General features: G+C 43.7%; 1 long non-coding RNA gene across 1 annotated transcript in view; it reads right to left on the bottom strand.

Moving 5' to 3' along the window:
* LOC136312526 (uncharacterized) overlaps positions 1 to 26,055 on the bottom strand; it is a 63,147-nt gene that overhangs the window by 5,377 nt on the left and 31,715 nt on the right. The window contains exons 7-17 of the long non-coding RNA XR_010727007.1: positions 24,424 to 24,515; positions 23,087 to 23,213; positions 22,899 to 22,981; positions 19,261 to 19,466; positions 18,972 to 19,049; positions 18,846 to 18,872; positions 18,007 to 18,067; positions 17,575 to 17,703; positions 4,278 to 4,418; positions 3,040 to 3,244; positions 1,545 to 1,635 (exon numbers count right to left, since the gene is read on the bottom strand). This is a non-coding gene — a long non-coding RNA (uncharacterized lncRNA). The remainder of the gene's footprint in view (positions 1 to 1,544; positions 1,636 to 3,039; positions 3,245 to 4,277; positions 4,419 to 17,574; positions 17,704 to 18,006; positions 18,068 to 18,845; positions 18,873 to 18,971; positions 19,050 to 19,260; positions 19,467 to 22,898; positions 22,982 to 23,086; positions 23,214 to 24,423; positions 24,516 to 26,055) is intronic.

The following is a 26,055-nucleotide window of genomic DNA, read 5'->3' as shown; positions in this document are numbered from 1 at the left end:
TCTCTGCTAATGGGTCCCTGGCAAATTAGCTCTGGGTTTTGGTACTTTGGAGAAATTTCTGTTTTTACCTGACAGAATATTGTATCTTGTCACAGGAGATTTGTATTCAGCTACAAAGGTGAGAAGACCCACATGAAAGAGTAATGGTTCATGCTATGTGCACTTTGCATCCTTCCACTACCAATATGTAAATCATCCTAAGTTAGGCATGATATAATGTGCCCTGGCGATTCATAGAGCCCTTGCAAAACGACAACAGAAGATGCTTGGTAAATAGGTGCTATTTCTTAGATGTTCCTGAATGGCAGCAGAGAAGAGCATTTTCTGAATGTATGCATTGGAGTGTGTGCAGTGTTCCCACCCAGAGAGTGTGAGTCTTGGCTCATCAACTCTGGATTTTCTGAGTGTTTGTAACTATCTTTTTTTTTTGTGAGAGTATAGAACTCTGGCATATTGTATCTGGACCTTGTGATTGTGAGGATGTGTCCCACTTGAGAAAGGAGGGAGTCCTCTCATGTCTGGTTTCAGTTCTCTGAGTATGTGGCCTGGTTCTCTTACGTTAGTGTTGGGAACCTTGTAGTGAGATGTGGACCTATCTGAGAGATTATGGTTTACTTCTACACCATCTTTTGGTCACGTACCTGTGCAAAGGTGTCCACCCTGAGTCATTCGGGAGTCCTGTGTTGTTAGCTCTCAATCATCACAGATAATGACATAAATAAAAACCGTAGTGACTGAACACCCCTCTCTTTTATGCATGACCATTTCCACCATTACACATGAAAGAGTGGGGCATGCAATCACTAAAGCTTTTATTGCTGAGTGTTGGGAAAAGGGTCCTGTCACATCAGCACTAAATAGATGTATGATTATCACATCTTTGGTTCTTAGGATTGAGAAGACTGTCCCTATAGTAATCGAATACCTCTATGACAAAACAGAAATCAGTAACATAATTAAAAAAACATAGTGTCTTTGCTTTATAGGCAGATAAAAATTTATAATATCTTATCTGGTGCTATACAGTATAGAAAGTTTTTTTTTTTAACAAAGTAAAATAGAACCAAATTTGCATCAATAATACCAATCCTTACTTTAAGACAAAACTAATTCCCTTTCTTTCAAAATCTTATCCCAGTATATCATACATTTTAATTCAATCACAACATATTTTGTTTTACTTAATACAGAGTTCATTTTGTTATTGAGTTTTCTGTAGCTTTACTGATATATATTATTCTAAACCTTTAAAAAATTTAATTCTGGTAAAAACAAAAATTAAGAAATTGTATCTTTTATGCCAGTATTTTTTACATTAATATTCATAATCATATTCGACCTATTTGTTGGTTGAGCTATATTTACTGGTAGCACGATTATTTTTAATATTTTACAAGACATATTTACTAATTGTCACATAAATGTTTAATTTCTTGCTAATATAAAGCAAAGCATAAATAAACTTATAGTTCTTATTCTCACGCAACCTCTCACTGCCTTACACCACAAAAAATATCTTTTAAAAAACCCACAATGTTACATACCACAACATTCCTCTGCTGGTCCTCTGTATATAGACTCTTTCCGGTCTTATCTTTTTCTCTCAGTTCCATGGCAATGCCTCCCAAGTGGCTGCTGGAGCAATTTAAATTGCATAAGCATGACCAGAAGAAGCAGATAATATCTAAGGTGCATTTTCAGATAAGGTAAAGCTTATCCTAAATGTGCACCATGATAAAAATGTGCAAGTGCCATGTGGGTCAGAGAGGCAGCTCAGGTACCCTATGCCTGCTGAAGGGGCAGATTAGCCTACACCTCACTCAGTTTAGTGGCTGACTCCTTCTAGCAGTTCCTGCTTAAATCCATTAAATTTGTGAAACATCAAGCTCAACTGGAGCAACCTATACCATGATTTCTAAAGAAGTCAAAACACAATTGGAAATTATAAACCTCAGAAAATGAAGTGTTAAGAGTATTCAAATAATTCCCCACTAAAAATGGGCATATAAAAATACTCTATGTCAGAAATCAGAAGAGAAATGCAAATTAAAACCACTATGAGAAATTACTTCACACCTGTCAGAAGGGCTTTCACTAACAAATCAATGAACAACCTGAGATGGTGAGGGTGTTGAAAAGGAAACACTCCTCCAGCATTGCCTACATGCAGTTTTTCATTTTCTGCTCCCCTTTCCGAACTTTCACAATTCCACTTTAGCATATACAGCTGCAACACAGATAGAGTATAAACACATTTATGCACTGCTAAAATCTAGAAGACTTCCTTGGTCCTACCAGTCCTGTGACATGAGTTCTCCTACTTTGTCTTTTTTTTCTTTTTGCATAAGCCAAACAAGAGAGGTAATTTAGTAAGTTTTCAAGATAAATCCAGTTGAACTCTCAGCCAATTTCAATTCTTCATCAGCAAATGACCATTTTCTGATGCCACTACCACTTTATTAAAGTTGGAAGCCCTGGTAATTAGAATTGTCAGCAGCTGATGCTGTTTAACTTTGCTCACAATTTCTTTCACCAAGGGAAAGTAAACACACAAACTTCTTCCACTATGCAGCACACTGTCCTGTTGCCCATCCAACCTCACTCCCTCCAATTCTTTACTCTCCGTGAGTTATTCTGCATTCTGTCCTCAAATCTGACAAATTCTTTGTTTCCTAAATATCTATTCTTATTTTATGTAAAGTCTGCCTTACACCCTTCCTCATTTATTTCTAGATGAACAGCTCCCAATTCTTACACACAAACATCATAGGTTCAATCCTCTCCATTCTCAACCTCTTCAGAACATCTCCCACAAGGGTCCAGTCATCCTTCCAAAGACATGCCACAACCATTTTCCTCTTTACCTTGGTCTCTCCATCACCAACTTGTCATGAACAAAGCCCCACTTCCACATCTGCTTTTATAACACCCTTTACCCGGCCCAGTCTCAGCCCTTGTTTATAATTTTTTTATGCCCTACTCTGCACACTCTCACAGTTGCCACCACCCTGACACTCCTCAAACATACTGCTCCTTTACCTGGCTGAGTTTCAGTCACTTCTCAGTCTTGAGAATCTCAGGTTGGAATTTGCTACCACAATCTTTCCACTTTTCTTTCTCAAGCTCTTGTGGACTCAAGCCATTTCACAGAAACCTCTTCTCACTTCTGCTGTTTCACTGCTCCCATGTTGAAAGAGTTCATCAGCAGCAGCTGCAATCAATTCTTTTATCCGTGCCTTCAGCACTTAATAAGATGGGAAGAAAATAAAATAAAGGTCAGATGTGTTGAGAAAATTAGACCTGACGGATGGTTCAACTGGATTTTATTTCTTTTGTTCTTTCTCCCTTTTTTCCTTTCTTCCTTCTTCTTAGAATGAGGCAGTGATGTTAAAAAGGGAACAGGGTTAAGCTGTTTCTGTATATTCCCTTACTGGGGATCAAACCAACAACCTTTTTTTTAAGGTATTTTTTTTAATTTATTTATTCATGTTTTAGAGAGGAGAGAGAGAGACAGAGAGGGAGAGAGAGGAGAGAGAGACAGAGAGAGAGAAGGGGGGAGGAGCTGGAAGCATCAACTCCCATATGTGCCTTGACCAGGCAAGCCCAGGGTTTCGAACCGGCGACCTCAGCATTTCCAGGTCGACGCTTTATCCACTGTGCCACCACAGGTTAGGCAACCTCTGCAATTTTGTATGATGTTCTAACCATTCCAGCTACTTGTCCAGATTTAATTATTTATTTTTATAGATTTTTTTTTATAAAGACAGAGAGAGAAAGGAAGAGAGAAGGGAGGTGTAAGAAAACTTTCTGTGCCACTTAATCATTCATTAATTGGTTGCTTCCCCTTTATTACACTGATAAGTTCAAACTGGCAAACTTCTAATTTCAGAACAATGCTTTAACCCACAGAGATGTGAGAAAAACTGGTGCATTGGGCTTGCTCCCTGGTTTCCTGGCTGCAATCACTTTGCACAATTATTGCACTAGCATGTGTGTGTCTTTAAAAAGGTATAGTTGCCTTCTCTCAGGGGTGATTCAGCAAGATTGCTTTTCTACCACTGTGAGGTTTATTTTCCTGATTCCCTCAGCTGCCACCACGAGGAGTTTTCCTGATCCTTTCCGCTCCACTGAAAAAAAAACAGAATTTTTTTATTTGCTCTCCTGTCTCTGTAGGACTCCAATAAATGGGTATGGCCTGACACTTTTTGAGTCCATACTTTCTCTACCATCTGCCTGAATTCAGAACGAACCTGCTTGGCTTCAACCAACAGACTTACATTTGGCATATTGGGCAAGATTTGGATCAGATCAGTATGGAGTGAAGAGTGTGGTAGAGGAGTGAGTGGTCTTTGTTCTCCAGCATATGGATCTCCATGGCTGTATTTTTGGGTGCCATCGGCTGGGTGCTTTTTACAGCCCTGGAAAAAGAAAATGAGAGCTCTGTTGAAGATGACGACTGAGGTCAAAAGCTCCAGTATGAACTGCAGACTGAATGCAAAGAACAGCATGAGCTAGGTCACTGGAGAAAGAGTTTCAGATTCAAAAACTGCTAGTCAGGCTAGAGGCTGAGAACCAGTGATGGCTTGAACTGGAATGAACGCTGAAGATGAGGGCTGACCTCTCTCAAGGGCTGCAGTGTGAGATGCAGGCTGAGCACCAAAGGTGCCTGGAACTGAAACTGGGCTGTCGCCTATGAGCGCATTTGCTGAACTGTCTCCCTGCTCTTCCACGCCACCAAGCACACCAACTGCCAAAGAGCAGGGTCCTACCACTCCCCTTTATCACTGGGTTCCGGGTGTGCAACTAAATCGAGACTCCTGCGCAAACTGGTTCCTGCAGCATGACCTTGGCCACCAAGCAGGGAGAGGCAGATCTCCCGGATTCGAGAGCAGGCCCTCACCTGGGGCCAAGGTGTCTCTTCCACCCCTACACAGAGTTGGGGTCTCCCCGAGTTGCCACTTAGACCGCTCATTACCGGGCAAGTGGATACAACCTGGGAACACATCCCTGCATAGCTGCCCAGGCAGCTGACATGGGCCATTGTCCTCCCATCCCCAGCCCTCCCCCGACCATAATTCTGCAAGTTGCTGTGACACCGAGACCCTGATCCTTACTCCAGTTCCCATCATCTGGGTGGGTTGGCACACCTTCGGTCCCCGAGAATAAGACAGGGCGCTGAGGAGGTTCTCTTGGCAGCCCACTGGAAATGGTGGTGGCAGGGATGAAACAGATGGAAGCAGAGCTTGTGGGAGTGCCTAGCAGGGGACCTGACATGCCCAGGCACCTAGGGCAAAAAGCATTGAGGAGACCTGGAGGCCGGGTGTTTCCTCTTGGGCCACCAGAGGCGGCTGTCAAGCATCTATGGCCATACCACCCCGAACGCGTCTGATCTTGTCTGATCTCAAAAGCTAAGCAGGGTCAGGCTGGTTAGCACCTGGAAGGGAGACCATTGGGAATAATAAGTGCTGTAGGCTTTTGCCTCCTCCCACACATTTTTTTCCTTTTCCCTTGGCCACAGAGTTGAGTCCCCTACACATGCCTGGGGCACAGCACTTCGAGGTGGCCCTGGCCTCCTTGCAAAGCATGGCAGTCCACTCAGCTGTTTGCTGGTCGCCCATGAGCACCAGACCATAGCTGCTTCCTCCCCTTCTCTGCCTCATCACGCTCATTAGCCGCCCAGTGGTCGGGTCCTGCCATTCCCCTCTATGCCTGGGTGCCCAGAGTGAAGCTAACTCCAGGCTCCTCTTCAAACCGGTCTGGTCCCTGAGGCAGTGACCTTGGCCACCCAAGGGAAGCTTAGGCAGAGCTTGTGCTAGTGTGAATGACCTGGGGGGGGCAAACATATCCACTCACATGAGGTGCAGAAAGGTGAGGAGACCTGGAGGCCAGGTGTTTCTTTTGGGGCCACCGGGAGGCTGCCCTCAAGGGTCTGTGGTTACATTGAATGAGCCTGATCTTACATGATCTTGTGAAGGTAGGCAGGGGCAGGCCCCCTTTGCACCAGGACGAGAGACTGCCTGGTAATCCGGAGGCTTTGCAGGCTTTCCCCTCCACCCGTCTTTTTTTTCTTTCTGGGTTTTTGGTTTGTTTTGTTTTTTCTTTTTGCCTTGGTCACTGGGTCACATGCCCCCACACATGCCAGGGCCACAAGGAGAGAGCCACTCATCTGAAGGCATCCAGCCTACTTGCAGCTGAGAGCCAATGAACGGCCCTTCTCTGCCTTGAGTGCCAGGTCACTCACTGAAACAAATGAAAGGCTGTTCATGGCACTGACCCCAAAAGCAGGGTCAGCGTGGACACAGTGGATAGTGTCAGACAAAGGACCCAGGTTCAAAGCCCCAAGAGGTAACCAGGCTGAAATCAGGCTTGGAGTCATTGTGTCTCTTTCAGGGCACCATGTCAAACCTGGCCCAAACTTGATCTATGTCTCTGTGTTTTCCTTCATCTTCCATTGCCACCAGTCAGGTCTTCACTTCCCCATGCTGATAGAGGCAAGTATAGCACTTCAAGGTGGCCCTGGCCACTGCCCCAGACTGACTGTCCACCCCTACCTGGGGCTGTCACTTACAAGCGCACATGCTGAGCTGCCCCCACCTCTCCTCCACACCAAGAACACACCAGCTTCCCAGGACCCGGGTCCTGGCACTCCCCTTATCACTGGGCACCAGGTATACAACTAACTCCAGGCTTCTCTGCAAACTGGTCCTTGCTGCGCAACCTTGGCTGCCCAGCAGGAAGAGGATCTCCTACACTCCAGAGAGCAGGCCTTCACCTGGGCCAGGCATCTCTTCTGCCTCCACGTAGAGTTGGGGCTCACAGCGCAGCCACTTATGCAGAGAGGAGTCCTGGGAACACACCTCTGCACTGCTGCCCAGGCACCTGACACTGGGCTTTGCAACAGGGATTAACAGATGGCCCTTGGAGCTTGTGGGAGTGCCTAACAGGGGGCCTGGCATGCCCAGGCATTAACGGTGTGTTGAGGGCAGAATGTTGAGGAACCTCCTGGCCAGAATTTTCTCATCAGGTTGAGTGGGTGATTGGTGGCTTAAACGTTGGCTTTTTCTTCATCTCCCTCTTTCTGTCTCTTTCTTTGCTTTTCCTTTCTATATTGAATAAAGAATGAAATAAATCTGAAAACAAAAATAAGAAGTTGGGTTTTTTTACTTTTTAATTCTAGGACTTTAATATAGCTTCTGCTGTGTAATCCCTCATACATTTTTTTAAATTTTTAATTTATTGTTTACATGGATTCAAGTGTACCACTGAACATAACATTCTCACCTCACACCTCTGTGTCGCTTTTTATACCTCCTTTGCCCCCTTCCCCCAACTGCCTCCCCCCTTCCCTCTAGGACTTGCTGTCCTGCTATGTCTATCTGTGTTATGTATATATAGTTTCAACAATCCCCCTACCCTCTCTGATCCCATCCCTTCATCCCCTATTCTCTGACTGCTGTCCCTCTCATCTCTGTGACTCTGCCTTTGCCTCTATTCCATTTCTCAGTTCACTTTGTCCATTAGATTCCACATATATGTGAGATCACATGATATATTTTTTTGCTTGGCTTATTTCACATAGCAGAATAACCTCCAGGTCCATCCATGCTGTCACAAAAGGTAAGATTTCCTTTTCCCTCACAGCCACATCTGGGTCAGGTGTGAGGGGATTTTCATTAGAATACCACTCTAGCAAAGGTTGTTAGGTCCTGAACTAATGCTTTCTGCAGCTGGCCCCTGGATGTGCCAGCCCTGGGCCTCCCAAGCAGGAACCCAGCACAGACCAGTGGGAGACACTGCCCGTGACTGGCCCTCTTTCAACTCGGGACCTTCATCAATTTCTGTCCTCATGATTCTTCTTTCTGCAGAGTTTAAAAATAACCTTTTAGAACCTTCCCTCTCCTGCCAGGTTTTGTGAAAGCTTTTTCAGAAACACTTAACATTTTAGAAGCCCTACTCATCCTTGAGTGACCTGGCAGACCAAGGTCACTTAAGCAACTTGAAGGCTGTTCTTGGTATTGACACCAAAAGCAGGGCAGCAGGCACACATTGGTACCACAGACTCAGGATGTCCTCATATGCTTGTGGGATAGAGTGTTACCTAGTTATCAGCTCTACTAGCCTAGCACAATAGCCTCTTGTTTAAGCATATAAAATAAATGGTTTTCCAGGCTCGGTGTCATTGTATCTTTATTAGATACAATGTCCCTCCTTGACCAAACTCTATCTATGTCTTTGTGTTTTTCTTTTATCCTGTTGCCCCCACTCAGGTCTTCACTTCTCTGTGCTGATCCCCAGTTTTGTTTACCCATCGCCCCATGTTTCCATAGCTGTAGTTGAGCCCTGTAACTCCACGCTCATCATCTACACCACAATGAAGCTCCATGATTGTGCATTCATGTTTAACACTTAGGCCACCTACCACATATGTCAGTATCAGAGCCTTGAGCAGATCTATTTCTGCAGAAGGCTGCTGTCCAGTTGAACTTGAATCACAAGCCTCGAGGTTTCCACTGTAACTCCAGTGAAAGCTTGTCCAGGTTTTCTGGGTTTCTTAAAGCAAGAAAACTACTGCTTGGCTTCCCACTTTTACTAAGCCCAGAAGTGGAATATTTCCCTGCCAGGGCCCTGGTAGGTAGTATAAACCACCATCCACCTTCACCTTCTCCCTGCATGGTTTTCCTGGATTTGGCAGAAAAGACAGAAGACCACAGCACTGTGGTTGTTCAGGGAGGGGGCTAGGTAAGATGGTGTTTTGAGACTTCTGACCAAGCCTGAGAAATGACATAAAACCATGAAAAATGGTTTTTGATGGTTTCTAAAACATGACTCAGTGGCTTCTACAACAGCAATTAGTGTTAGAAGTGGAACAAAAAAGCATTATTAATAACCAGGGGAAATGTCTTTCTGCTGAGTGATGCTGAAGGAGGTGGGTTTCCGTTAAGGTCTCGAGTTCTTTCTGTCATTGACTTTTTTAGCCTGTACTGACCCAGCACAGCCCATGTCTTGCCTGTAAATGATGCTTCAGAAAGTGTTTTGGTAGCTTAGTGGAAAACCTCAGAGAGGTGACAAGGGTCTATGCCTCCCTGATCAGCAAGCCTGGGGAGAGAGGAGAAAATTAAGGTGGCACAATCAGGGTGCTGGGGCCTTAGGCTCCTGGGCACATCTTGATCACCAAGTGGTTTGTGCCCATAGGCTCTGCTCCCACTGGCCCTGAAGACTCTGAGGTGGGGTAAACAAAGGCAGCCCAGGCTCTTGTCAAGCTCACCATCACCTCTAAGCCAGAGATGATGTTTCCTGGGAGGAGGGTGTATGTCTTCCTGCTCCAGCCCTAGCCTCTCTTCCACCCATCACTGGGTTCTGATGGCCTCTGCTCTGGGCTGCGGCTTCTTCTTAGGACCAACAGGAAATGGCTTTGTTGAGCTCTGAAATAGGGAAGGCAGCATTCTGTTTGCATGGACTGCCACCTGCAGAATCAGTAGGGTTGGTGAGGACTATGATGTGTAGTCTTGACTAGTAGAGTGCACTGCGCAGATCTGTGAAGTAGTCTGGTCTTTTGACTCTGTTGCACCCCAACTTCTCAGTCCTTCCAAAATTTGAGGTGCTCTTGGCTTGAATGAACCTGGCAAGGATCAGTGAGAGGCTCCAATAATGTTTCTTGAGATGTGAAGCCTGGGCACGGTATTAAGGTTTATATTATTTCTACTGATGTACTTTACAGCAGGGGTCCCCAAACTACGGCTGCATGTGGCCCCCTGAGGCCATTCATCCGGCCCCCGCTGCACTTCCGGAAGGGGCACCTCTTTCATTGGTGGTCAGTGAGAGGAGCATATTGACCATCTCATTAGCCAAAAGCAGGCCCATAGTTCCCATTGAAATACTGGTCAGTTTGTTGATTTAAATTGACTTGTTCTTTATTTTAAATATTAAATATTGTATTTGTTACTGTTTTTGTTTTTTTACTTTAAAATAAGATATGTGCAGTGTGCATAGGGATTTTTCTATAGTTTTTTTATAGTCCGGCCCTCCCAACAGTCTGAGGGACAGTGAACCGGTCCCCTGTGTAAAAAGTTTGGGGACCCCTGCTTTACAGTTTAAAAAGCAAAACTTTTTGGTCATTGCTCTGAGTCTGTATCATTCAGCTGAGGAAATCATTCCATGAGAACAATTTACCTAACAATAATAGTGCAATTTCTAGAGTCATACGGCCTGTGTTTGAATCCTGGTTTCTCTGGTTACTAGTGTGTAACCTCAAGCAAATTACTTAATCCCTCCATACCTCAGTTTTCCCCTCTGTGAAATAGGAGGGTTATAATACCTATCCCATGTAATTGTGGTGAGAACTAAATGAGAAAATATATGTATTGAATAAAAGTACTTAGTACAAAGGTGCCTGGCTCTCAGACATGTGCCCAATCAATGCACATTAGCTATTACTACTAATTGTGACATTCACTACAAACTCACTCCTCAGCCTTGGTTTTCTCATCTACAAACTGCTCATAATAGTCACACTTGCAGCTTCAGACGGGGTTGTGTGGAAGATAAAGTCAGTCTAAGTGCTGGGTCAGGGGAAGTGCTCAAATTGTACGTGTTAGCATCACCATCACCACCAGCATTGTGTGCTAAGTTCTAGTTCAGACCATTCATTTTTCATGGTTTTATGTCATTTCTCAGGCTTGGTCAGAAGTCTCAAAACAACTGGTGCTCACACCTAGAGCAAGAGGGTGTTTAAATATTCTCCAGGGAAATTCTCAGCCCAGCGCTGGCTTGAATGAGAACATGGTGGTGGAGGGTCTGATGGTGCCAACACTGCCAACCTTGGTTCTGCAGGCAAGAGATTCTAAAGGAGAGGGTTGTGCCCTAGATTGAGGTCTACATGTTCAAAGACCATGAGCTGATCTGTCACACAGCCACAGAGGGCATGTGTAACTTTGCCATGAGCCCCTGGAAGGACTTTTCCCCAGGTGACCTCATGTCCTTTGTTATCTGGTCACAGGAATGAGAACAGTCTTTGAAGCCAAGGGCAATGCCTGGCTGCAGCTGCTGGTGCTGTACAGTGGGGAAGAGAATTAGCTGCTGTGCTAGGTGGCTGCTGGGGGCCTGGCCATGCTCACTTTATCCCCAAGTGGTCAGTCCCTCTACTCTGTGAGGGAGTGGAGGTGGGCCAGGACTCACTCAGCAGTGGTAGTGGTTGGTAAGGGGAGTCCAGGGTGTGTGGGTGTGCCCCTGCCAGGGTTCAGCCTGTTTCTCAGTGTTCACACTACCCTATTTCCTACAGACCACACACTGGCTAGAGATCCGGCAGGCTCTGCTTCGGAGCTCCAACTCGGTGCTGTAGCACCAGAACACCGTGGTGGTGTTGAACATGATGGAGGCCCCATGAGAGACCTGCTAGCATCCTGATATAAAGCCAGGTGCCAGAGATCCTTGTCAGTACCCGCAAGCAGTGAGGTGGGCCCTGTCATCAGGGCAGCTGTGGCTTTTCTGGGGAAATCAGTGGAATATGGGTTCATACAAACCAACTACAATGGAGAATAAGGGGCCTTCTTGTGCGCACAGTGTGCATTACAGCACAAGGAACTAGGATATGCTGCTTTGGCCACTAGGGCCTACACTTTCCAGCCCTCTGGCCTCTACTCCCAGCTGCACTTTAATGTCCTTTGTCTTGAGTAAGGGGCCATGCTCATGACAGCCCTGCTATGCCAGCACTGCTTCCAGGCTCACGCAGCAGAGCTTTGCCTATACTACTTTAGACATCTGGGAAAAGAGAAGGCAACTCCTAACTCAGCCGAGAGTTCCAGCATTGAGAACACATCTATGAGCCTCACCAGCTGTAAACATTGTCTGAGCCCAACAACTGGACTTCCCCTGAATGTCTCATATAAGTGTGTGGAACTCAAAGTTGTGCTCTGTCTGTGGTCTGCAGGACGGTTAGTCATGGGACACTCTCTGGAGCAGGATTTGCGTGGGATAATTGCACAGGTAAGTCATATATACAAAGAAATTGCATGGATTTTTCACCTCATTCCCCTGAGTCGCTGCTTAATCTTGTTGGAGGCTTGGGGTTAAGCCTAGAAAGCTAACCATTATACAAATTGGTTTAGGCTCCTAGGTGCTGGCCAAACTCATTGGCTCAGTGGGATAGATAACAGGTTTCAAGCCAATGGGAGGTAAAACCGCAGAGGCGCCTGCCTCTTCCAGCAGCTTCCCAACAGGCAGCAGCCCTGCAAGTGGTGGTGAGCGAGATTGGGGGTGACAGGTAGTTCCTGTCCCAGACCCTATTCTTTGCAGTGGACATATGCTCACCAGATGTACCTCCACATAGCACCCAAGGTTGCAGTGGCACAGCGTAGGACTTGGGACTGGTTCAAGAGACTTGGACTGGACAGCCACAGCAGGACCCTAGGTACAGAGGTAAGCACAACCCTCACATGGGGAATTGGCCCTAAGGCATTGTGGCAGCCATTGGGCACCTCACACAAGGCGCAGGACTTCCATACTTTCCAACTGCCTCATGTCAGCCACGTCCTGGTCTGGCTACTACTTCCTGGGAAGCTGCTCTGTGCTCCCTCCTTTTCTCTCTCAAGACTGCCCATGGGAAGAAGCAGCCTGAGGGGGCATAGGACATAGGGTCAAGGTCAAAGTCAGTGGCCTCCTTGAGTTGGAATTAGACACAAAACATGTTAGAAACATAGGAGTCAAGGAACTTTAATCTCAGGAGAGACCCAGAATCTGACTTCAAAGGCTTAAAACTGCCTGTGAAATTCTGACTAACTTCAATGCCGTACTGAGAAAGTGCATTGATTGCTATGTGAGCACTAGGCTGCCTCTGTCTCCTCACTGATGTGTGAGCTCCTGGAGCAGAAAGCCCCCCTCTTTGGCACAGAGTAAAGGATCAATAAATGCCTGTGGAATGAATAAATGACTAGATGGGTCCAATTGAAACTGTGTTTATATAGGGCTCTGAAAACCCCATTAGTATCCATGGTCATATTTATCAACTCAAAGTACTGAATGTAGTAAACTAGTATGGTGTGCCAGCCCTTGAACCCTTTATGTGCATCTATTCCAATCATTTCACAAGGTAAGTACAAACATCTCCCTTTACTACCCCTGCCTTTGTAAAACTGAAGAACTGAGCTGAACTCAGAGACTTAATTTAAGTGAATTAGCTGAGGACACAAGGCCATGTTAGCTGCAGAAGCAAATGTGAACTCTGGAGCTGGCTGTACCCGTTACCTTCTCCCCATTGCTCACTGGCGGGAACAGCAGTGTATGCAGTCGGTGGGCCAGGAGTTTAGCTTTTTGCCCTTCTCAGTTCTAAGCTCTATGATTGTGTAGTGTTAGTTTCTCTGGGTTACTTTTTCTGCCAAACTGGGATAATTCCCCATACCAACATTACATGGGATAATATACCTGACACTGAAAGTTTGGAGTTGAAGGGGCTCAAATTCCAGCCCTATCCTGATGTAGAAGGCACTTAAATCTCTTAGGCTTACATTGTAGGAGGCTGAGCTTACTGGGTCAAAAAGGGGGACAGGGAAATTGCCCCACTCTAGACAGCTGAGAGTTCTCCTAAATCTGGTAGGACTTTAGTCAAGACTCCCACTCAGTGAAACTCTGGAATGGATATGTTCTGGCACTGTGCTTAGGAAGGTGGCACTTTTCCCATCTTACAGGTAAGGTAGTGGCTGTCTGGCAAGGAACCCTCTGCAAGGATCTCGAGTTGTTATGTTGCTTAATCAGCCGGATAGAGTTTAGCCGATTGCACCCAGGATCCTGGTCTAGCTTCAGTTTTAGTGTCTTCATGGAGGAGCTGTGTTCCAGCTTTGGTGTCAGGTCCACTACCCTGAGCAGCAGTGCACAACAGACTCTGATGGGGACCTCTGCGGTAATGAGCACCAGATGGAGCTACACGGCATCCCTAAGAGATGAGCGTCCCCCTCCTTTCCACTCCAGGCCGGTCCCTGGCCACGTGTCCCTGTGTCCTGCTCAGCCAGGTCTCATCTCCCACATGTGCTGGCCAGTGCAGATGCCCAGCTAGGCAGGCAGCAAGGTGGATGACTGCAGGGAAGCATAGCCCTCCGAGATGCTGCTTTTGGTGCTTTGAGTGGCGTGAGGACCTTGGCAAAGGCAGAACTGCAGTCCTGGGCGCCACGCTGAGTGCAGCCTGAAGAGCTTTTCTGGGCCCAGAGGGTGGTGTGGGATTCTGAGCTGTTTGTGAGAACCAGGCTGGGCTGCTGCTTCTGCTGCCCTGCACCTGTGTCTACCTGAGACTGTGGCTGCCCATCACTGGCCAGGGAGCTGCAGATTCATCTGCTAAAGCTGGAGGCAGAGCATGCATGGCTACTGGATGAATCCAGCCAGGTGTACTTCTGCAGCAGGTGCAGGTGAGTGTGATTGTAAAAGGAAGTGGAAAAAGACCCCTTGATGTGACTAGAGCTAACTAGGGGTTCCCTTGCTCAGGCATGGAGAGTTGGTTCATGGGACATTGGAGGCAAGGCTGGAGCAGTGGCTGTTGGAGGTTCTGAAAGGCCTATCTATGGCTGAGGTGCCGCAGGTGACTAACATTCTGTGTGTGTGTGTGTGTGTGTGTGCGTGCGCACGCGAATGTGTGTGTGTTTGAGTGGCAAGTGACCAGTGCTTTTCCAAGGATGCTCAGGTGTTGTAGCCTGCAAAAGTTTTTTCCCTTTCATTTGGTTTTGGAGGCAGGCCTAGGCAGGCCTTCTTTCAAGCTCATCCCACATCAGTCAGCTCAGTCACTCATGACTCCCAGATGCCTCTGAAAGTTGACCCTCTGCATCCTCCAAGTACTTGTTCACACTTGGACTGTACTTAAACGGTTACTGGTCTAACTACCTTATCCATCTGCCTCCAGCAAGGGCTGTTTTTCTAAAATACCCCGTAGGGAAGAGTAAAAGTGTAAGGCACAGCCTCACCAAGAAGAATGGTGGGAAATGTTTTAAATGTCTAGGTGGCCATGATGTGTGGCTCACAGTAGATACTTTTGTCTTCAGGGAGGATAAAGGTGGTGAATGTGAGCCTTGGTCATGCCATGAGAGGACACCTGGGACCAGATGAAAAATTCCACTTTAGATTGTGAGTCCATAGCCTGGAACATGATCCAGATTCCAGGGCTGTTTAGTGGGGCTTGAAGCTGATAATTTTGTCAAAGGTCGGCATCTGGGCCTCTGACTGCTACTTACATTGCCTGGGGGCCTGAAAAACATTTGTATGCCAATACTGATGCCCCCCCCCCATTTTTATTTAAGGGGACTATGTTGGAATCCTGGCTCCAGAATTACTGGACTGCAGGCAATAGAGCAGATGCTGAAAAGAGGCCCGTGGCAAGTCTCACATTTAGGGGCCCAGAAAAAATCTGAGGCCATAAGCTTGGTGCCATGGTTAGAGTTCAGATGTTTCAAACCAGACTTCCTGAGTTCAGATCATTACTCTGCATATTGTGACCTTGGGTGGAGCATTTAATCTCTCTGTGCCTCTATTTTTTCATAAATAAAATGGGACATTGTGTAAAATGAGACTATAGTCATATAACTCTGGGGTGACGTCAGAAACATGGCGCGTGAGGAGCACTTCCAATACCTCACCCAAAAATTTCAACAAGTTCTACAGCCAGAGACAGAAAAATCTATCCCTGGAGCGTCTGGAAGTCCCACACACTGAACAAGAAGTTATGATTGGGCAAAAAGTTGGCTAGATATATAATCAACCCTGAAGGAAGTAAGACAGAGAACAGAACCCTCCGTTTTCCTCACTAACCTGAGCAAGGGCTGCTTTTACTTGTAACTGAGAGAGACTGGGGGCTAGGAGCATGGAGAGAGCCGGGCTGCAGCACAGACATTCAAGCCAAGTAAAGAGTGTGCCATGTGAGCTAACGCCTGCATAGACCCCAGCAAGGCGGGTGAGCGGCGGCTGCCATTACCCCCGATATCCTGGTAGGCGAGTGCAAACAGTGTGCGAGAGGTTCCTCTTGGCACCCCGGGTGTGGGTGCCCGTGTTCCTGGAGAGAGGGGCATGGTCAGAGGCTTCTGCATGGGCTGCTACTAGTCTTGGTGTGGTCCCTGCTCCCCCAGCAACAGTGTGTGGGTAGTGCACAAAAGAGAATTTCCCTACACTTGGACTTCTTCCTGCGGGCAGGGTGCCTAAACCAGCCATTCAGGCTGACATCCCAGGATAGAAAAAATACAAAAGCGCTAGGGGGAGGGGCACACAGGCAGTTGCAGACTGTCTCTGAAGCAGATCTGTGGACCCAAATGCTGAAATTTGCTTAACCCACAAGTCTGCTCGCCGCCCAACTGGCTTACGTGGCTCTAGTTGACAAGGTCTCTCTCAGATCAGTGATCTAAGACAAGAAACGTCATTATTTTTTACTGCCTCTTGCTCTGCATGTAGGGGCAGGGGCAACTTCTTGTTAGCTGATACAGGGTGTAAAACACATTCCTTTGGAGTAAACCTCGGAGAACATTGCAGAAGTTAGACTATTCTGTAGGCTTTTTAACAAGGAAGAACCTTGCAGAGGTTCTTCCCACAAATGCTAAGGCAAATTTAACTAGATATACCTGAGAAATGGAACAGAAGTCAACACGTCCGCTATCTGCTTAAAGTGGTGGCTCTGATTGGCAGAGCTTTCATACTCAGGGCTGTGCACTAAAAAGAGGGACTTGGAAGCTTTTAAGACCTCCTGTTCTGCAAGCAGCGACTAGGGCATCTTCATCCTAGCCAATACAGGTTACAAAGTGCAAAAAGCCTGGGGAGAGTGGTACCACATAGTGCTGGGGCATACTGGACATACCTGGAGGCTCAAGAAAGACACCTTGGGAGCAATTGACTCCCAGTCCTGCCTGATTACCCTGGCCGCTCTGACTGACAGAGCCTTACCCAGAACCTGGCACTGAGTGGGGATAGACTGCCTCTTAATTTCCAGGCAGTGGCAGTGGCAACCTCATGGGTGGATCATATCAGGCTGCTAATTCAGGAAGGAGAAACTAGGAAAGAAGCTCCGGGAAAATGGACTCTCCCATTGTTGGAGCCTGCAAATGCTAACAATCCTCAACTACTAATGAGACTAAGACCTAGTTTATGACATTGCCACAGAGACATATCAACTGCAAATCTCTACCTGAAGTGATCTTTGTACAAGTTCTTACGAGAACTATACAAAGTTATTTAAAACCTCACAATTTCATTCAGTTTGAGAGGCTAAGCACAGATGGTGTATGTACATTACTGGGTAACAAAACTGAGTACTATCTCAATTCCTAATGAATATCAAAGTGTTGCCAAGCGCTGCTTCTCCTGAAAAGCAGACAACTGTGTAACTCTAGTAAATACTACAGTAAATTTGAGTGCTGATTCTGTTGGTGTTTGTCAAGAACTGAAAGAAAGAGTTAATATGTATGGTCACTTTTGATCGTTTGTATACTGTGGTTGTTACAGACAATGTTAAATCCTACAGAAGGGTTAAAAGATACTTTAAGTTTGCTCTGTGCTTTAATGGAAGAAGGGACACTAATGATTTGTTCTTTATAGTACTAATACAGATGAACATCTTACCTGTAATGTTCCCTTCCAAATGCTGTTCATTTACTAAGGAGCAAAATCTTGTATGGGTTGAAGGTATAAATTGGCATCCAAATTGCAACATGGCACTGTTTCTGATAGGAGAGCTGAACATTTTGATTTCTGAAAAAATAAATGCCAACACCAGTTATATGGTTTAATTTCCTATTTTGTGTGAAGCATAACAGTCTCATGATTTTCTTTCAGTTCTTCAAAAGTGTTATAGTACCAATTCATCAATCAGATAAAATAAAAACATATTTATAATTATCACTACTCTTTTGCTTTGATTTTTAGTTACATAGTGATGAGCACAACACAAAAGAATCTGTTCTGACTGACTCTCTGCTATGTTTGGGCATTGGTAATTTCTTAGTGTTAGTACAGTATTGCCCTAAGCCCAGGTGTTTTGGTCCTGAATCTTACCTTTTGTTGGTACTTCTCTGATAGGCATGGTAAAGATGGTTAACTCTGGAGTCAGAAATATCTGAAAAGGGACATTTTTGTTTTTATATTTTTCTGAAGCTGGAAATGGGGAGAGACAGTCAGACAGACTCCCGCATGTGCCCGACCGGGATCCACCCAGCACACCCACCAGGGGCAACGCTCTGCCCACCAGGGGGCGATGCTCTGCCCCTCCGGGGCGTCGCTCTGCCGCGACCAGAGCCACTCTAGCGCCTGGGGCAGATGCCAAGGAGCCATCCCCAGCGCCCGGGCCATCTTTGCTCCAATGGAGCCTTGGCTGCGGGAGGGGAAGAGAGAGACAGAGAGGAAGGAGGGGAGGGTGGAGAAGCAAATGGGCGCTTCTCCTATGTGCCCTGGCCGGGAATAGAACCCGGGTCCCCCGCACGCCAGGCCAACGCTCTACCACTGAGCCAACCGGCCAGGGCCTGAAAAGGGACATTTAATGATAAGCATAAATGAGACATATTTATTAGACAACTAATAAATAAGCTGTGTTTGATTGTTAGGTTTTTCCAACAGCAGAACCTAATGTACAGACACAAACCATATATAGGCAAGTTTATTCTCTGTGAAAATATTTGTTCTACAGCCATACCACTTGTTATAATCCTAGATATCAGTTGAATGAGACCTTATCTCAAATGTCACATACTCTCAAAGTTTAACATTTGTATTACTTCCCTAAAAAAATATTTACTGGAAAAAAAGATATTTCTATACATTTTGGTTTGATGTATTTATGTATAAAATTATACTGAATGTATTGTTAGCAAGGATTGATTTTTTAAAAATAAACTTACCAGGAGGCTTCATCTCAAATTTGATTTCTGCAAAAGAAAATAATATCATTTTTATATTTAGAATTGTCTCAGCAGGGTATTTTGTTCCAAAGACCGCAATGTGGCTTTAATGGGGTGTGTTCTGACCTTTAGTTGCCAAGTACGGCTCTGCTGTGCTTCTCGCTTCTCCTCTTGGCTCCAGTCAAGTGATTACTGAATAGACACCTAAGGAAAAAAATCAGCAAACTTTTTGTTTTTTGATATATTTGTCAACACTTCTTTATATAGATATAGTATATATTTTTTATACTTCTCTTTCCTAAAAAAACAATTCTGTGTACAATTACAGAGTTTAGGTATGAACAGGTAGAAATATATATATAAAACAAACAGGTTTTACATTATATATTCACAAGGACACTGTCAAATAAATTACCTTCCTCATCTGGGGTCACATTATGGATGGTCATATAGTGGCAGCGACCATCATTCCTAGAGTTGTATTTCTGGCTCTCAATCAATTCTGTTGGTCCTTTATACCATGTAACAATGGCATCAAGGGCACTTCACACTCAAAGATGGCAGATTGATGCTCGCTCACCACAATGTTCTGTATACACTTTGTAAACTGAATTGGTTCAGCTGTTTTAAGTACAAAGAGATCCACAGTTAGACTATATAGAAAATTTCTCTCACCATGCTTTCCCCATCTTTTGGAGAATTGGAAAATAGCTAAAAATATAAAACAAAAAAGATCATGCACTTCCTTTATCTCAGAAACAAACAAAAAAATTAACCCAACACTTAAATGTATTCGTCTAGGATTAATGTTAATGTAGCAAAGTATAAAGAAGCCCTTGAAAGTCCTTAAAATATTTACAGGAAGGCAAATGTCAAGGGTGCTTATAACCTAAAAGTAAAATGATACTTTAAAAATATTAGTAAAAATGGTAAGTTCAAAATAAAAAACACATAAACTTAACTTTACTCTTTATTTTTTTATGAAATTCTTCTGTAAAATAATTTTGCTATTTAGGATCTGGAATTGCTTACTATTTGACATGTATAACTTTCTTTGTGAAGTAATTTCAAATTCAATAAAAATGTGCACTTCTAAATTTCAGAAGATTCTTTTTTTTTTTTTTTTTTTTTGTATTTTTCTGAAGCTGGAAACAGGGAGGCAGTCAGACAGACTCCCGCATGCACCCGACCGGGATCCACCCAGCACGCCCACCAGGGGGCGATGCTCTGCCCATCCGGGGTGTCACTCTGTTGCGACCAGAGCCACTCTAGCGCCTGAGGCAGAGGCCATGGAGCCATCCCCAGCACCCGGGCCATCTTTGCTCCAATGGAGCCTTGACTGCAGGAGAGGAAGAGAGAGACAGAGAGGAAGGAAAGGGGGAGGGGTGGAGAAGCAGATGGGCGCATCTCCTGTGTGCCCTGGCCGGGAATCAAACCCGGGACTTCTGCACTCCAGGCTGACGCCCTACCACTGACCCAACCGGCCAGGGTCCAGAAGATTCATTTTTAAGAGTTCTGAAACATGCTATGTAATCACCTGTGGGTGTTCAAGAAGGAGACTACAACTGAGCACTGCAGAGGTGCTTAGTAGGAAAATGCCTGAAAATTTACGTAAAATTTTATCTGGAAATCTAGACTATGTGGCACAGCATCATGACCACCTTAGATGTCATATGCACCCTGGTGAGCTTTTATTTGGCAGAATTATAGTGAAATGTGCATTATTTTTAAAAAGATAAATGGTTTCTTTTTAAGTTTTGACCTTATGGTTTTATAAAAACTATTTCTATTTATTTATTCATTTTGAAGAGGAGAGACAGACAGTGAGGGGGGAAATGGGGAGGAGGAGGAAGCATCAACTCCCATATGGGCCTTGACCAGGCAAGCCCAGGATTTTAAACTGGTGACCTCAGGGATCCAGGTCAACGCTTTATCCACTGACACATAGAGCTTTGTACTGGGACACAGAAGACCCTGGTTTAAAACCCCGAGGTTGCCTGGTTTTAGTATGGGCTACCCAGCTTAACAAGGAGTGAGCTGGCTTGAGTGTGGGATTATAAACATGATCCCATCATCGCTGGCTTGAGCAAGGGGTCACACACTTTGCTGTAGCCACCTCCTAAACACCAAGGCACATATAAGAAAGCAATCAATGAACAACTAAGGTGCCCCAACAAAGAATTTCATTACAATTACAGCTATAGAAATATAGGTAATCAGATAGAAGGAAGGAGAGTCAAACAAAACTACCCCAAAATATAACCCAGGGATCACTGTAAAGTGTTATAATTTATTTGTTTATATTTTCTTTCTGCTTTTCTAAACTTCCCATCTAATTTTAGCTATCTACTTTAACAATGAGGAAGACATTATCATTGACATGAAAGATAACTTGATGCTGACAAAACTTGCAATTGGTTGGTTTGTGCGAAAGTTAAGTATGCTTTGAAAGAATCTAGAATACTGCAAAAATTAAGAGAAACATCCTCTAAATCTCTTCAAATAATTAAATTATGCTTTTTGTCTAAATCAGAAAGACAAATTAGAGACTGTATTAGTCAAGAAATAATTGTAATATTTCAACAATATTTTGTACACTTTAAAATCCTTGCTGAAATGGTTAGAAGAAAATCTAAAGAACATTTGTATTCTGACATCTGATAGCCTAAATTAGGCCAAAGAAAAATATTTGTAAGATGACTTTCAAAAGAAGCAAACATGTTCTTTCTCATCTTGAAAAACCTGCTAAACAGTATCTACCTAAATATCACTGTTCATTAATATAAATAAATAATTTCTTTACACCAAACCTACGGGAACTGAATATAGTATAGTGTACATCTTAGTACACTTAATGTTGTGTATAAGATACTAAAATTTAATTTTCTTTAATGTCATAAAAGTTGCCTTTGCTACCTCATCCTTTATGCTTGTCTAAAACTAGAACATACGCAAGAGTGAACTCTGTAGACAATATCATTCCATGGGAATCACATGTGTACAACACCCACAGAACAGATCCCAACTAACGTATTGTACTTAAGAAGGCAAAACTAATCCCTAGCATTTTCTTAAATCTCAAAATGTCCTCAGATTTTCTTTACTCTTTCTACCTGAAAGGGAAATAATAGCTATCACTCTCCTAATATAAAATTTCAATTTCAGTAAACTGTAATTTAGTACCATTAATGAAAGTGAATTATTAAAAATAGCACTTAATATTCAAATCCTTTCTTTTTGAGTTATTAATTATTTTCACTTAGTTCATTCTGTTCTAGATCTATTGGATACAAGGCATCATGCTACTTAAGTTGGAATACAAAAAAGTTTGACATAGTATTATATCCTAATTGCCATAAATAAGCTTGATTCTTGTTTGGAAAGACGTACCAACACGCCTCAACATATCACGAGTAGAGGAAAGCTCTCTCATCAGTACTTCTGTTGCACAACCTCTGAAGCAAAAATATAGCAGAGATATCCCCTGAAGTTTGCCAGTGGTCCTCTTTTCCCCTGGGCACATTCTAGGAAAGATGTTTTCTTTGATTGTTTGTTTGTTTGCTACTGTTGTTGTGGTTTTTAAATCATTAAACATCAAGGAACACTATAAAAAAATATCAGAGCCACCTCTCCTAAATCTTCACAGCAAATCTATAACAATTTCAATTAGTGATTCAAAGAGCATTTAGCAAACTCCACTTAAATATAACTACAAAGGACATACTGGATCAAATGTAAGTGATTACAGGATTAGCCTTAACTTCCCACTCCTTCATACATGTCAAATCTTGAATTTTCTAGACAGCATAACTGGGACAACAGAACTATAGGTTCCTTGTGTGTGCCCTGCACACAACTTGAGACACTGTGAGTATAAGCCAGACACCTCTAGCAATCATTTTACTGAATTAAAGGGTAAATCTAGGCATGCTCACAAGTGAGAAAATGACCAACTACAAAAAGAACTTACGTGATCTTTGATAGCTTCTTGGTTATGATTTTCTATATCTCCATCATTCTCCAGTAATATCAGTAATGGAAATTTGAATTTACTTCTTTGGGAGAAAATGTTATGCCGCATTACATGGATGTCTGGTTTTCTACCTCTAAAAAATACACACCAGGTTGTTCAGGATCTGTGTGTTTTCCTATAAGACAAGGAAAAGTACATGTGAAAGAAGCCAGAAACATACGGATAACACCATTCTTAAATGAGGAAATGAAACACTCAGAAAACTCACCAATGTGTTCATAACAATCAAAAAGTAGTAGCAAAAATATCTGTGCAGGGCTGTGTCAGGTTGCTGGGTTAAAGTATCGCTCTAACGCCAAAATTGAAATCTGCAAACCTGATATCCAAACACGAAGCTGATATACATGCAATAAGCAAAACAAACAGTAAACCCATTTTTTTAAATCCTGCAAAGTTTAAGAAGCACATCATAATCCTATTCAGATGAATGTAGAGAGGAATAAAGGGTAAGATTATGTGACTGACTGACTCTTAGGTCCAGGAACATTGGGAGACACCTTTTCCAGTGAAGATGGGGCAGGGAATACTCTGACCTCCTCAGATACCTTAAAGAGTCCACAAAGAAGAGAAACACAATTTTATACAAGAAAACTCTTGACAAAATTGTACAAAAGCACTGGGTGAAGATACAGACACAGTTGTTCAATAATGCAAAATTCAGGTTCAAAAAGTATAACCATTTAAATTAACTTCTAACAATTTCCTGAAAGATCGCGATAGAGTAGAACCACTGTCCTCATCTAACCAATTTTAAATTCTTTTATCTCCCTAAAATTTTCAGATCATGCCAAGAAATAATAATTTCGATTATCCCTATTTGGAAATAAACTTTAATAACTTATTCATTCCATCTCTTTCATCCTACTCAGTTTTACTCACCTTGATAATGCAAAAATCATTAGACATGAACAAAAAACCCATTAAAGTTTATATTAATAACATATTGTCAGCAATATGGAAAAAGATGTACATATTACAGAGCAAAGAATATCCATCTAGAACAGATGTAGGTCTAGAACACAGAAGACATAACAAAATGGATAAGTAAATTAATATTCATAAATATATTTGGAATGTATACTGCTCACAAAAATTAGGGGATATTTCCAAATAAATATGAAGCTATAAAATATCCCCTAATTTTTGTGAGCAGTGTATATAAACATGTAGTTCATAAAATGCAATAATCTAAGATAGCTTCAGTAAGTATTTGAGTGTTTATAATGTATGCGCATTAACTGGACAACTCTAATAGTACACAAAAAGTTCAAATGTAGCCCTTAACCCCATGCAGCTCACAATGGACAAGGGGAGACAAACAGGTACACAGCCCTTTCTGACACAAGACGGAAATTGATTAGTGCTATAATAAAACATTTAGTGCTATAATTTAAACAATGTCCTGAAGGAGAAAAGATTTAAAAACAATTCCAAACAACTGGACAGGGTAGAGAATGGGATTATTGACTCATAGGACAGAGTAAGTTGGAGCTTTTTTAAAAGAGAAGGTAAGATCTCAGGCAGCAAAGAAAGAAGAGGACCTACCCTAGAAGGGAAGCCCAGTGCCACTGGGAGGACATGCAAGACAGAATCTGGTGGCAGCAGAGAGCAGATGGAGCCTATGATGGATGAGGTGGCTGGAAAGACAAAGTGGAGTCAGACCTAAATGAATCTCTCACCCTTTCCTGTCTCCAAGTCACTTTATCAATTAACCATGAAGCCATCATGTGAAAAACCAAGTCTAATTTGTCAACAAAGAGCATTTATGTGTTCAAATACTTATAGTAATAGGATACATTTTCAGGCAATTTTATTTTTCTTTTTTTTTTTTTTTTTTTCATTTTTCTGAAGCTGGAAACAGGGAGAGACAGACAGACTCCCGCATGCGCCCGACCGGGATCCACCCGGCACGCCCACCAGGGGCAACGCTCTGCCCACCAGGGGGCGATGCTCTGCCCATCCTGGGCGTTGCCATGTTGCGACCAGAGCCACTCTAGCGCCTGAGGCAGATGCCAAGGAGCCATCCCCAGCGCCCGGGCCATCTTTGCTCCAATGGAGCCTTGGCTGCGGGAGGGGATGAGAGAGACAGAGAGGAAAGTGCGGCGGAGGGGTGGAGAAGCAAATGGGCGCTTCTCCTGTGTGCCCTGGCCGGGAATGGAACCCGGGTCCTCCGCACGCTAGGCTGACGCTCTACCACTGAGCCAACCAGCCAGGGCCTCAGGCAATTTTAAATACAGACTTTATTACAAATTGATAATAATTACTGAGATCAGCTTATATACTTCCAATACTGTATCAGCAGCAGGCATCTTAGGAACAATGTTATTGGCCAATAAAGGATCAGGAAAGATTTTTAAGAAGAGATGTGATAAGATCTCTGTTTTAGGAGACCACTCTCTGGAATAAGTATGAAGAGAAAGGCATAGGGGCAGAGAAAGCATTTGAAAAGAGATGCAATGGCTTAGAGGGGAGGCTTGAGCTAGGGCTAAGGCAGAATTGAGGAAAGAAAGGCACTTTGCAAAATAGTTCTGCAGAACAACCAAGAACTCTCTGTGATCCACTGAACAAGGTGCATGAAAGTACATGGGCCAGTGAGTGACAGCAAAGTGTTAAAACCACGAAAGTTTCAACGTCCAGACTTTTTTGAAAAAATGAATATAGATTTCATAGTTATTTCAGATTGCCTACTATTATTATTTCTGGGCTATTCCACAATCTCCTCAAACACAGTATGTTTGCCTAAACCTGCTCCTCCTACATTATATCAACTATGAATTGTACCTCTCTAGTCATCCACCTTTCAGTATCAAAAAACCAGTAGTGATTTGAGACATGCTCCTCTTCCCTACTATCTATTTCCACTCAGGAACCAAGGCAGAGCCTGTCTAAATCATCAGTACCTTTGTACTCTCCACCTTCCCATCACTATCACGACCTGAGTTTAGGCTCTCGTCACATTTCATGTGTATGACCACAATACCCAACTGATCTCCCCATCTCTGGTCTTTCTCTTCCCACACCTCCTTTCCCCAGCCCAAAAGGAAAATTAGTAGAGTGTGAGCCTAACCACACCATTAGCTAGAAATAATCTTTTAAATGGAGCAGCCTAACATCTAACGTAACAGTCCAGAAAAGACCCTTAGTAACCTGGGTCTCACTTGCCCCTCCATTTTTTCC

This window comes from Saccopteryx bilineata, chromosome 9 (genome assembly GCF_036850765.1).
Source record: "Saccopteryx bilineata isolate mSacBil1 chromosome 9, mSacBil1_pri_phased_curated, whole genome shotgun sequence".
In the NCBI taxonomy this organism is placed as follows: Eukaryota; Metazoa; Chordata; class Mammalia; order Chiroptera; family Emballonuridae; genus Saccopteryx; species Saccopteryx bilineata.
The sequence above is the reverse complement of the archived record's forward strand: the minus strand, read 5'-3'. Positions and strand labels throughout refer to the sequence as shown.